We start from the raw sequence: 13,837 nt of genomic DNA, 5'->3' as shown, positions 1-13,837 counted from the left end.
CAAAAAATTATAAAACAAAAAAGCATAATCTTAACAAATTAAACAACTCAACGAAAAATTCGAGACCACATTAGTTATATGAACCCTCTCAAAACAATGAAATCTATTAATGCATACTGGGCTGGCTTAAGGCCCTAGGCCTAAGGCTCTCTTTGCCCCCAAACATTTTAGACATAAGTTCTTAAGCCCCCCATTTACATATAAAAAAGCCCGCCAAAATTGTATAAAAATGTCCCCAAAAAAGAAGAAGAAAGATAATTGAATATTTTTAAAAAAAGAGAATAATATAGGTAGGTTTTGTATTCTTCCCCCACCTTCAAGTATACATTCAAAATATTGAGTTAATAGAAATCCAACCTTAAATTAAAATGCCAAAAAAATTTGCACTAAAAAATGTTATTAGTGTGGCAAAGAAGTACGATATTTTCTCTTTTTTTTTTTTTTAATAGTTTTTTTTTGCTCAACTGCATTTCTTATCCTGTTTTTGTTGTAAATTTATCCCTTTTTTAATAGATTTTTTACAACATATATTATTTTTCACTTGATACAATACATATCATATGATACGTATGAACCCTCATTGAGCCAAATAAGGTGCGTACAAGTCACTAGCTAGCTGTGGTTCACGCCATTGATGTAGCGAGTGAAACTGTGAAAGGCATTGTGGTATGTAAAAGATTGTTTTTGAAGGAACTCTTGCAGCTGGACTGCGACTTATGAACACCACCAATCCTATTTTTTTATCTTCTGGTAAATGGTTCTTGAAGACGCTAGAGGCAGGTGCACAAAACATGCAAAGTGAGTACTGGAGCTTTGTTAGTGTCCCATCTATTATAAAGCAAGTTGATAGGGCTCCTGCCCACTATGCATGTAAATGTAATATTTATTCCACGCTTGAGTGGAATGGTCCGAATGGATTGATGTGGTCCATCCTTCTTAATGGAAGCGATCAATATAATAAAGATTTATACTCAAAGGATATAGTTTTATTATCAATAAAAATTTCTACCATTTTTTTAAAAGCATTATTCATTAAAAAAAAAAAAAAAAAAAACATTAGACACCCATATTTTGTGCATCCCATGCATGAGTTACAAACTATTTACTATAATTAATACTTGCTACTTTTTATTTGTATATAGTATAAATTTATATTGTACTGTATTATACGGTATAATATAAATTTATGCTATATACCAATAAAAAGTAGCAAATATTATACATATTTACAAAAAGTGGTAAATATTGTACACTTTTTGCAAATTTGCACAACATTTACTACAATTTGTTTAAAAGGGTAAACATAAAGTTTCGCATCAAACACTTTATCATTTCACATGCATATTCATATTTTCCTAATTTTACTATAATCACTTGGATAAAAAAAAAAATTACTACAATCACTCAAGTTTGTTATTTCACACTCAGATTATTCTTTTCAAAACAAACCATTTCTTTCTTAATTAAATATTAAAAAAAATAAAAAAACCTATTGCTTTGCAACAACAATTAATGTCAGGCACTTCTGGAGCTATGATCAGTCTATGGATTAGTGGTAAGCCGGTAACAAGGTGGTAGTAAAATAGAAGCTGCCTTCTTGGATTTAACAACAGCATTATTCTGAAGTTTTGTTGAACCACCAACGCTATCCTCAGTCTTCGGGTGCTTGCAGCGCCAGATTCTTTGTACAACCGAAGCTGCCGCCGATGGCAACTGCTCAGGGCCTAAACTAGACAACTTAGAATGCAATATTTGCTTCAAGTCCTGTGCCATTAGAGCAAAAACTTCTACTTTTGTGTGGGCTTTGAGAGTTCTTGATGAAACTGGGAGTTTGGATCGGTTGTTCCTTGAGGCTGTGGATTTCTGAACCCATTCCAAAAGTTCTTCTCCAAAGTACTCACCTTCTACAAGACGCTCAGCCTGTGTGAGGACAGTTCCTTCTTCGCCATTATTAGTGCTGGTTGTATTTGTATAGGTCCATGCAATGCCATCCGTAATGAAGAATATCGCATCGATTGGATCTCTCTCGAATAATATAGCTGTGCTCGCTGTGGAACATTGGTTTCAGACTGTGACACATCGTACGCAACATTTGCTCTTCCATTCCTCGAAGCACTTCTACCTAAATTAAACCACATCTTAAACAATCAATATGTGTTTCAGAAAAAAATTTATATAAATAAATAATTTAGATGAATTCATTAATTAAGGGGTTTGAAGGTTTGTAACAATTAGTACTGATCGAATAAGAATGCTTATTAAAATTTACATTTTTGCTTACAGTATTATTCTACATGTATCAAATTAGACACACGATCGCACACTTGTCAAATACCTCTTCGATTAAATTATATGTATTTACTTCAATACATGAGAGTTTAGATTTAGATCGAACTTTCTTGAATTTTTGTACATAATATAGAAAAATCGTTGTTCTACCCTCCCTAATTTACACAAACTTCACACAATATCCTCAGATTTTGAAATTTGATATCCAAAATTGTGTGGACACTACTAAATGTAAAACAATCAAAACCTCAAAATATAGCATCTTGTTATTACGTACAAAACTCACATGTCATTATTTCGACAGAACCTGAGAAAAACTATTGTTTTACACTACCTTGTGCCTATAATAAAGCCGTAGGAGCTGCTTTTTGTGATAATAAAACCATTATTATATTGATCATGTTTACCTTTTTTAATGTTTGGCATGAAATTTGTAATACCATTCATGTTAATAGGGCAATCAATTACACAAATATTTTTTATAATTCGATAGTTGGAGAATGGAGATTTGATTTTTAGACATTTTTAATGGAAACACAAAAAAGTATTAATTGTGCTATAGGCTCTTGATAGTTATATACCATATTTATAGAGGCGAAGAAACTCACAGTTTTTAGTCGCTTTAGGCCGATATGCTCCTTTACATTATTCTGAAGTTCCCCAGGAAGATTAGGAAGAAGGCTCTCCAAGTAAACATCTTCATCTTCTTTAAATCTCTGATTCATGTCATCTATAATTGGCTTTCTCATTTCACTAGGGAGATGGTGTTTGGAAATCCACAATTCTATTTGTTCCTTTTGTTTTGTTCGTTTTTTTGATTTCATCTTCATGTGTACCTCTTCTGATCTTGAAGTTTCCAACTGCATATACATCTGCCAATTCTACACGTAAGCTCGATTTGCCTAAAATATATAACAGAATGCATCCATTTAAATTTTTTTTATTTAAAAAAAAATCAAAACAATTTTAGAGCATCACATTGTGCCACTTAATTATGGCCCTAAAGTTGAGAAACACCTAAGATCAACCTTCAAGTTAATTAATACTTCTCCCTTTTCGGAATTTAAAAAACAATAGCATTAGGACTTGGTTTGTGAACGATAATAAATTATTGACTGGTTTACGAAATTCCTTGGTGAGGCTTGGAGGAATTGGAACAAAAAATCTAGTATCACCAAAAAAAAAAAAAAACACACATTTTGCTATGACTCTTCATGTGACTGTGATTAATGGATAAAAAGTAGTAGACTTACTAAAAAATAATAAGAAGCCGGTCAAAGTTTGCCACAAAAAAATTATGACAAAAATTGTGAGTTTGTTTGTGATACTAGAAGAATTCAATATAGAAAAGATCTTATGTATGTTAATACTTTTGTGCTGCTTGTACCATTTTTCATTGGGTTTTGACTAAATAACCAAATAAATAAATAAATTCAATACCCCATTGGATTGAGGCAATGTTAAGTATCTATTTCCTTTACTTCCTATCTAGAAACATATATACACCCTCTATTTCTCCCTAAAATATTTTCAATTCATAATTATACAACTAAAAGCGTTAAACCTTTTAAAAAGAATGTAAATACGAGAAGAAAAAACGTTGGCCCTTGGGTACTAACCTGTAAATTTCCCAAAAAATAGAGAAAGAGCAACAAGCCCAAGATACAAACGGAAAGTGAAAAGCAGTTTTCCCATATATAGTTACTTGTATGAAGGTTTTGACCAAGTGAACTGCAAAACAGGCACAACTACAATGTATGAGTTGAGATGCTAATATGAAAAATTATAACTAAAAGCACAAAGTATGACTCGACAACGCAAACCTCAAATTTAAGAGTTGCTTAATATAAAACAGAAGATTCTAATTTGTGTACAAACCTCAGATTTTGCAAGCCCCACCAGAAACAGTAAAATAATTTTTGTGGAAAATCCGTGGATTCCAACACACCAGATTGAAGGGCTTCAAGAAATATTCCAAAATCAAATAGCTTTGCATCTGGTTTATTTATACGGCAAACATTATTAAGAAATGTGTGATTTCCTTCATTGAGGTCACAGTTGAAAGAACTTTGGACACATCCAGTATGTCTTTCACAATATTTATGCCAACAAGCTGTCATTCGTTGAGTAGAGAAAAAATACCAAAAGGCTCCCAATACCTCAAAAAACCAGCATCTCATTAAACATCATTATATTCTGCACATATTATAACGAAACAACAATAACAGTGGTTTCAATTAGTTGAAAGGTAAAGTTTTTTGTCCTAACAATAAGAGAGAAATTAAATGTATGTTTAGAACTAGCTTATAAGTTAGTTTAATTTATGCCATTCTAAAAATATAAATAAATAAAAAGCTAATTTTTATATACAACTTTTTAAAACCTCTTTTATTTTTAAATATTCTCTTTTATTTTTTTTTTCAAAATGCAAATATATTTTAGTATACTTTCAGTAAAAGATTAAAAAAAAAGTTAAATAAGTTATTTCTAAACTGATATTAAATAAAACTTCTGCTGAATTCCTTTATATGATTTTTGTTTTTACAATAAAAACAAAAGAAAGAAGTAATACTTAATAATCATTCTAAAAGAGAAAAAATAGATTCTCTTCTAAACTTTCATGACCAGAAAACTACTTTTGAAGTTAAGCCATGGGATCACATATTGTTAGTCTTAGATATATAAAGTGCTATTACGTATAGACTGTTGGGAAAAATAGCAATAAATACAACACATGCAAAGAAATTATTTTAATTTTAGCTTTTGTGCAAATTCAATAGGCATTCCAAGTAAAACTATCCAAACACAATAATTAACAAAAACAAAAAAATTCAACATGCAAACTCACAATCAAGATACCAAATTGTTATGTGAAATCCCTCAAATGAGAATGAAAAAAATCACAGGACCTAATTCAATAAAATCTTCTACTATAGAATAATTGGTCTACAACTGTCTACTCCAAAACAAATGCTAGGCTACCAATTTAAAAACCTGTTATGCTTAAGGTATTGATTAGTGAGAATTCTCAAGACGTTAGCACTAGAGGTTTAATCCGTGTACTTGCAAAAATTAAAACTACCACTACTACTACTACTAAAAAAAATGAATAATAATAATAATAATAATAATAATAATAATAATAATAATAATAATAATAATAATAGCATTCGACAATTATGATTTATATTGTACTGCAATATAAAATTAAGATTTGCCGAGGATGGTTCCTTCAAGGGCTAAATTTTTATCAAATGTACCATCAAAACATAGATAACATTCGAAAACTGTCAAGGTTAAATTTATATAAAATCTGTATATGTAATCAAACTTACATGGCCAGCAAGAAGATACAGAAAGAAGTTCAGTGCAGCTTTAAACCATATGGTTTTTTCAATTTTCTCGTTACTTCTTATCAGTTTCTTCCAGGATAGGTAGATTGGGAGAATTCTTGGCACATATTGTAACAGAACAAAAGAGTTGAACAACTTTATTTTATTTGAAGATTTCGTTTGTGCCATTTCTGAAAAAATCCATGAAGTTACCACCTGAAAGATTACACTAGTGTTTACAGTTAATGAATAAATGTAATTATGCATAGGACAATGTTAATTTAAAGATAATTCTGAGTTGGAAATAGTCTAAAACTTTTCCTTTTCACTTAATAGACTGTTTGAAGTTTTTTAGTATTGAAGGAAAATTATTTTCCTTGTTGAAAAATTAATTTGGCAATTCTTATAAAAGAAATAATTTATTATTCCTTATCTTTAAAAATTAAAAATTAAAACCAATCACTATGTTCTATTAAGAATGGGAAAAGTTCATAAAAGAAAATAGTTTAGAAAAAAAATTCCTCCAAGCCAATACATGAAAATTGATAAAACCATCTATGCCTCTTAATAATAAATAAAATTATTACACGGGAATAAATTTAATAGATAGAAGTCTAGATCAACGTCTAGACCATGGCAGAATATTAATTGTATGGAGTTTTATTAATATCATAAGATGAGATATTATCAATATTTTTGTAAGATCAAAGATTAACAGTTATATTATCAATCAAATTTTTGTAGTCTATTATTATATATGCATAAAAAATAAGTTTATTAATTAAATAGTAGATAATATTAAATTGGTATAAAATTTGACTTATGTGTTAAAAATATAAAAAACATGCAATCCAACAATTATATTTTTAAAATAGGTAATCATGTTAATTTTTTTACTGAGAGTTATAGTCATCGCAGGTGAATTTATGCAAATATAAAGAACATGCACTAGGTGTGAATTTGTGTGAATGCTCTTTTGTTAGCCTAATTACAACAGGAGGTGAAAATAATAATTCTCTATATAAACATTATAGTTAAACAGAAGTATACCTGTGGGATGGGAAGAATAACTAGAAGGTCTAATAGGAAGTACGGCCACAAATACCTCTGAGCTATTTTCCAAGAATCTGTAATTAACGCAGGCCTTCCAAGTTTCTGAAGTTTCTTGTCTATAAAACCAGTACGAAATTGTAATATGATATGCATTAGGTAAATCATATCGTTGAATGATCGCAAAAAGAGAGCTCTGGTCCACAACCTTTTGTCTAATTCAATGCACTTTCTGTCTCCATTGATCACGGGAAGGTAAAAGAACAAGGGATCCAATAATATTGCGATCACACACGACAATACAAATATTATATTCCACCTTTGTAAGAATTTTCCATGTGGGTCAATAATTGTCTTTGTCCTCGTTCTGTTTGACGATGAATCACCACCACCATCCTTGTGAGGTTGCCTCTCGATGTCGTAATTACTGAACAAATACATGGCAAACATAAAATTTGGTCAGTGAAAGACCACAATCAAAGTGTTCTCAAACCTTCCCATTATCAAAATAATCTTTAAACTTTCAAAATGATCAAAACACACTCAAAACCTACTTTATGACTTAAATTCCAAGAGTTGGACATTATTTAAAATCTAAGGATTTTGGGTTTTAAATCCTTTGGTGGATTTGGCCCAAATCCAATCGTTGCCTTCTCAAACTATGCAAATAGGTACTAGATTTAAACTCTCAAATCCAAATTTACAGGAAACAAATATTGTTATACAAACACATCGATGACTCCATAATAATAGTAACTAATTTAGAAGTAACTAAATAGCTTAAACTTCTGGCCAAAAAATTAAAAAGAGGAAAAATGTAATTGCCAAGCGTCAACGCATAAGTAAAGGAGAAAAAAGTTATTAAAGTCCTATAACTTACAGATATTTTATAATATTTTTAAAGAAAATGACCAAGATTTAAATTTCATTGTCCTATTGTAGCTATCAAATTATGGCAACATATTTTGCCATTTAATTTGCTTTTTTCTTTTTTTTTTCTTTTTTTTTTGTGTTTCCAAGGAAAATGTTAAAGATTGAAAATCCCCTCCCATTGTTGTTCCAGTGGGTAGATCGATCATCTAGAATAAGGGGTACGTCTCACTTCAAATTCCGACCTGCACCCGCTTGAACTGGTGTGCCGGCCAAAATACTAATTCCGGGTGGAAATAAAGAGATGGCCTTATTAGCTCGACTCCTCTGTACTTGATCTTAGTTGATCATGGGAATGAGTAGGTCTGGAGGTGATATGTTGCTTAGCACTTGACTTGCAGAGACAAGTTTTGCTTGATATGGCGAGAAGGTCAAAGAGGGCTAAACAAAAGAAGGTGAGAAAGATGAGATCAGAGAGTGTGAAAGGGTTCTATGAGACGCTGATAATGAAATAATAGAAAGGAAAAAAAATCTAAAATCGCAAATTATTACACAACTTTTTTGCTCTATGATGTAGCAAATTATGAAAGGTGAAGAAAATATATTGAATCTATGTGTGTGTGATAGAACTCTTGAATAAAAAGAAGACAAAAAAAGATAAGGTGAGTAGAAAATAAACAATGAGGAGTGGGAAAAGAAAAATGATAGTCACAAGAGTGGGAAGGGTCAATTTTTGAGTAGTATAAGTCGAAAGAAAGTTCTTGGAAGGTAGATGCTTGCTTATTTGCAAGAGTACCAGCCTACCAAGTTTGATTTTTTATTTTTATATTTTCACTTTACAACTAACCATTTTGTCTTCTAAAAAAATAAGACATGGCCTACGTAGTTCAAGAATGTTAGGAGTATTTTATAATCAATAATTTTGTGAAGGCAACATTTACCATGTTTTACTGCAACTATCCTACCTAGCTAATTGTAAACAGTGAAAAAAAATTATGATTAATTAATTTGAAACGATTCAGAGGCTCAAATTGGCGACACAAATTAAGCTGAGCAAAAGAGACGAACCTTACACCGTTCCGAAGTTGACTCCAAAGGCTACGAATAACAAGTGATACAGTGGCGACAACCTTCATAAAATCCATACTTGCATAGACCCAGAAAACTTTACTTGAAAATCAGAATTTTGATCCCTGGATAATTAAATGGGAAACAGATTAGACAAAAATACAACCAATTTTTCATTTATTTCAAGAACAAAACTCTCAAGTGGGTGCACCATAAGACAAGTTTTTTCCCGCAGAAGCAAAAGGAAAAGTAAGAGTTGTACATATGCATGAATACCCATGGAGAGAAATAACATTTGTATTCATAAAAAAGTAAATGGTACCTGATAAACTCAAGTTGAACGCATTTTACAAGAGTCGCAGAAACCGGGTTTCTTATAGGATTATAAGATTGCGAAGATGAAGGTGAAGGTGAAGGTGCAGATGCTACCCAGTCATAGTCAAAGTCAACTTCTGCCGTGCAAGTAAATGAGCAAAGAGCCAAAGTCCAGTCGTCAAACTTTCAAGTCTTCCTGTACAACAATTTCCTAACATCCTCGGCTTTCACATGGTCCACCACAATCTAGTGTCCCCTACCCAAATATAATGTGAATGTTCATTTGAAAATTTTGTTAAAAGAAAATGGCTTCAAATATGTTGGAGTTATTTTATACCAATTCATTATAATTATGTGATAATTAAAAAATAGTCTGTGCGTAGTTTTGGTCACTACTTTAAAGTTTAAACAAGTCATATTATGTGTTTAAATAAAATAAGTAAATATATGGTCTTATAGATCGTTACTTAATGGATTAGAAATATACATTCAAACATATATTTGGATTCAAATTTTATCAATTATGAATTGTTATAAATTTTTGTTGTATCACTAAAAAATACTCTTTTCTATAATGGGGAATTTTTTCCGGTCCTTTTGGATTTAATTAATCACAGAATTATAATATTATTTTTTTCAGCCACTCATACAATAAGGCAGGGATTTAAGACTGGAATTTATTTCCAATCTTTTTTGGATTTATTCACAGATTTCTTTTATGTCATATTCATAGAACTATTGATAAAATACAAATGTGACAAAAACAAACTGTTTAGTTACCTATAAACTAGTGTGTAACCCCATGCATATACACAAGTATAATTAAAAATAATTACAATTGCACAGTTCAAATTATATATTTTTTTAGAAGAGGTTCAAACTATACATGGTATTAGCTTACATATTTTTTAAATCATACATTTTTAAAATATGTAATGGTTTCTCATTATATATATGATTTAGAATTTAATTGAATTTAAATTCTTCAATTTTAGTACTCAATAATTCACTTGCCAAAAAAATTAAAAAATTAGATAAACACGTAGCGCAAAATTGGACTCCAATTGGCACGATGACATTGGTTAATCCCTCGATGGTGCCGACAATATTGACATATTTTTCAATAGACAAAGTTTAGCTACAAAATTGGTTTTAGCCTAAGACTACAATCTTATTCAATAAAATAAATATTACTACATATTTTGAAAATCTAACCGTTAAATTGTATGTTCTTTATGCTCTTAATACACATGTCAAATTTTGTGTCAATCGGGTATTATTTACTATATCATCTATAAAATTATATTTTATGCATAATTTTAAATTACAAAAACTTGCAATTTAAACAATTTATTGATGACATAGCTATTGATTTTTAATTTTCTAAAAATTTTGCAATCATGGAGGATATAAAAAGAAAATATAATCCAATAGTAGATTCGTCAAAATTCACCTCTAATAAAAGGATATTGAATAAGGTTGTAGCCTTAAACTACAACCAATTTTGTAGCTAAACTCTATCATTTTTCAATATATATATTAGTAAAAACATTTATTCCTTTTCAAAAATAAATTCTTTTCATTTTATATTTAGAGATTTAGGTTTATACGAGGTGTGCATGGATAGGGTTGAAATATATATATATATATATATATGTGTGTGTGTGTGTGTGTGTGTGTGTGTGTGTGTGTGTGTGTGTAGTTTAGTAATACTTTTTTTTCAAAATAATAAATAAAAGAAAGAAAAATAAGAAAAGGAGAGGAGGCTTAGGTTTCAAATCCTCTACCAAAGGATTAGAATTTACAAATTTTTATGTTTGGTTCAACATGAATTGATTTTTGAATATTTTTTGCCTTTACAAATGTTTGGAGCGACGAAAAATGTTGATCAACCGAAAATTGTTTCCCGCTTAACCATAAAATAAGGGCACTTATTGCAAAAATTAATTTATGCTTACATTTTCAATAAACCACTTTCTCCCTCACCCAAAATTTATCAACCAAACAACCACGCCACCTCCAACTGTCTGTCACCCAACCACTACACTCCACTAATGTCCTTGGTCGCCACCACCAATCCCTAATCATAGTTTTCTTTTAATCTAAAATTTTTATTTTTTATTAAATATGTGTTTGAGAGATAAGAAAATAGCAAGTGGTAAATATGATAACATTTTGAAGAATGTAATCAAACACTTGAAAATATTTTCCGTGGAACCAAACACAAAAAATCTTATGGAAAGGAAAACAAAGGGATCTTTAGATTAAACCAAAAAAGAAAAAGAAAAAGAAAAAAGGAAACAAAAAGATGACGTGTTTTGATCTATGCACAGCCTTTAGTAAAATGACGTCATGTGATTTAGTTATTTCATGTGTGATCTTTTGATTTATCCATGTGTGTGTCCTTCGACGAGACAATATAGTTTTGGGCCAATCTTTTATCATAAACGGTGTCGTTTGTTGTAGTCTTTGTTTCAAAGTGAATCTTATGTTTAACACTTGTCATTTAGAATTTATTGTAAAATTTTTGTGAATGTAGCATATCTTAAAAAGAAAAGAAAAAAAAAAAAAAAAAGAGGGAAAATGATCCTGTTTGACATGGAGAGATGAATAACATAATTGGCGAGGATAATTAATTGGGGTGTTAAGGAGGGAAGCCAAAAAAAGTTGTGGAGGTATTAAATAACTAAGAATAATTGAAAAAAAAAATGTTTTGGATCCTAAAAAATTAAAAATAGCTTTAAATATTTTTGCATACTCACCACTGCATATGTATAACTTAAAAAAAAAAAAAAAAAAAAAAAATCGATATTTGGTGAAAGATGATTTATCAAATTTGAACCCCTTGAAAGTTTTATTTAGAAACACCAAGAGACACCATCCGAGTCAAGGCGACTTTTATTTTTTATGTTTTGGGAGTGCAATATCCGAGTCAAGGAAGCAAAAGCAGTTTGTTATTTTGAAATAACCGTTATAATGACTGCTTGCATTGGTGCTTACTTGGGCTGCCAATAGTCTATTTGAATGTTGTGATATTGGAGATGGTTTGTAAATGTCTAGTTATTCAACCATTATTAATTAAGCACCATACATTGTTGAAACTTGAAAGGTGTAATGTACGTTTTGTCCATTAATGAATTTAAGTTTAAGGTTATTAGACCTAATATAGGTGACGACTCCATTTACACATTTCGCCATGGTTCACCTTAGGCCAAGGCATACTTCCCAAAAGAAAGACCCGTTGCGGGCGCTTGCGCCCACAACTATCATGAAGGACAAGCAAAGAGGAGGAGAGGGAAATTAAGTGTGAGGCCTGAGGACATTACACATGTCCTTGGCAGTGGTCCAAACTCATACTAATCAATGAAAGGTGTCCTGCAACATCTGATCATCAGGAGTTGAATTCTCTCTCATGGTAGTGCTAGGTGTCCATGCCAGACTACATACTTCTCTTCCTCCAATGGCATTCACACTATTGGCACAAGCCAAAGTCCATGTGGAGGGCTAAGATGTAGCCAAGTCGATATGCTCATTTACACCAACTTGTGTATTGTATAAATGCTAAGGGTTTTTTTTTTTTTTTTTTGTTTGTGTTTTGTCTTTGATGCATGTGTTTGTTGCAAGGTAAGGACAAAATTATTTTATTTAAAATTTTTTAAAGGGCTGGGTTATTTGTTTTAGGTAAAATTTGTTGGTTGGGCTTAATTTTTTTAGTTTTGCTATTAGTATTTTTTGTTGCTGCGCTAATTTTTTTTGAACTCGTATATTTTGTTTTAGATTTTAGATCTGTAAATTTTTTATGACCTTTAAAAGGGGGAAAATGTTAAAGATACAAACATTTTTTCATAAATTAATGATGTGGTGAATAGTTATTGGTAACTAAAAAAATGATATTAGTAGTAGGCTTAGATACGAATCAATAAGAATTTGCTATCTTAACAGTTTATAAAAATATTATAGAAAAATTTGTAACTATAGTATTAGTGTATTATTCTTAAAAGAATCAATAATATTTTAGGGGGGCAAAGTATAATTTTATAGAACAATATTGCTAAAATTAATACAAAATAATATATTATTTTTTTTAAAAAGTCCCCCCCCCCCCTCCCCAAGTCCAAGCTTAACTTTATCCTTGATTGAATCCTATCTATAAAGTTGTGATTCCAACTAGCCTTTGTTAGCTTTAATTCCGTGCCAAAATTGATTGTATTTTCCTCACTCATTGCCCGGTATTTATGTGAGTTTATTTGTAAGGTATGAATGTGAAAGATTGGTGAAGAATCAAACTTCAACGAAGAATCAATGTAGTTCACGACTAGCTCGCGAGAAGAGTACCCCGCAATAGGCCACGTGTGAAGCACACGACTAAAAGCTGAAAAGTCATGCCGTATTGTAAAATTCACGAGTACTTCGTGAGAAAAACCATCTCGTGAGGTACCCACAATACTCTCTGTTTGGCAAAAAAAAAAAGTATTTTACCAAATTCTTTACCCACGCTATATATACTCTCATTACCCACGAAGTGTAAGGAGTGCTTTTCAGAGAGAAAACTCTAGCAAAAGCACTTGAGACTTAGAGATTATTATACCCACAATCATCTACACATTTTCTCTTGGTTTTCCTCTACTCCTACCTCTCTATCTCTACATCCTTGAGAGTTTCTTAGCCCAAACACTTACCTCACCCAATCTGAGTGTTGAGTCAAGTTTTGGTACCTTTGGGAAGCATTGGAAGGAGCTATTAAGTGACAGATGCAATCGAGCTAAATTGCGGGATCCAGAAAGTTAGTGAAAACAAGACTCCAAGAAGTTTATTGGTAGCAAGAGCTTGGAGGGCTCAAATTGAGGTTTTGAAACCTGCACCGTTCAATGAATTGTAAAAATAAAAGGTTCAAGGTTTTTGAGGTTATACCG

The 13,837-nt window shown here is 31.0% G+C and overlaps 1 pseudogene; it reads right to left on the bottom strand.

Annotated features, from left to right (window-relative positions):
- Positions 1-1,343: 1,343 nt before the first annotated feature.
- On the bottom strand, positions 1,344-8,962 carry LOC142643810 (cyclic nucleotide-gated ion channel 1-like; annotated as a pseudogene).
- Between the last annotated feature and the right edge of the window lie 4,875 nt (positions 8,963-13,837).

Source organism: Castanea sativa, chromosome 7, assembly GCF_040712315.1.
Source record: "Castanea sativa cultivar Marrone di Chiusa Pesio chromosome 7, ASM4071231v1".
Classification (NCBI taxonomy): Eukaryota; Viridiplantae; Streptophyta; class Magnoliopsida; order Fagales; family Fagaceae; genus Castanea; species Castanea sativa.
This window is presented reverse-complemented; position numbering and strand designations above follow the sequence as displayed.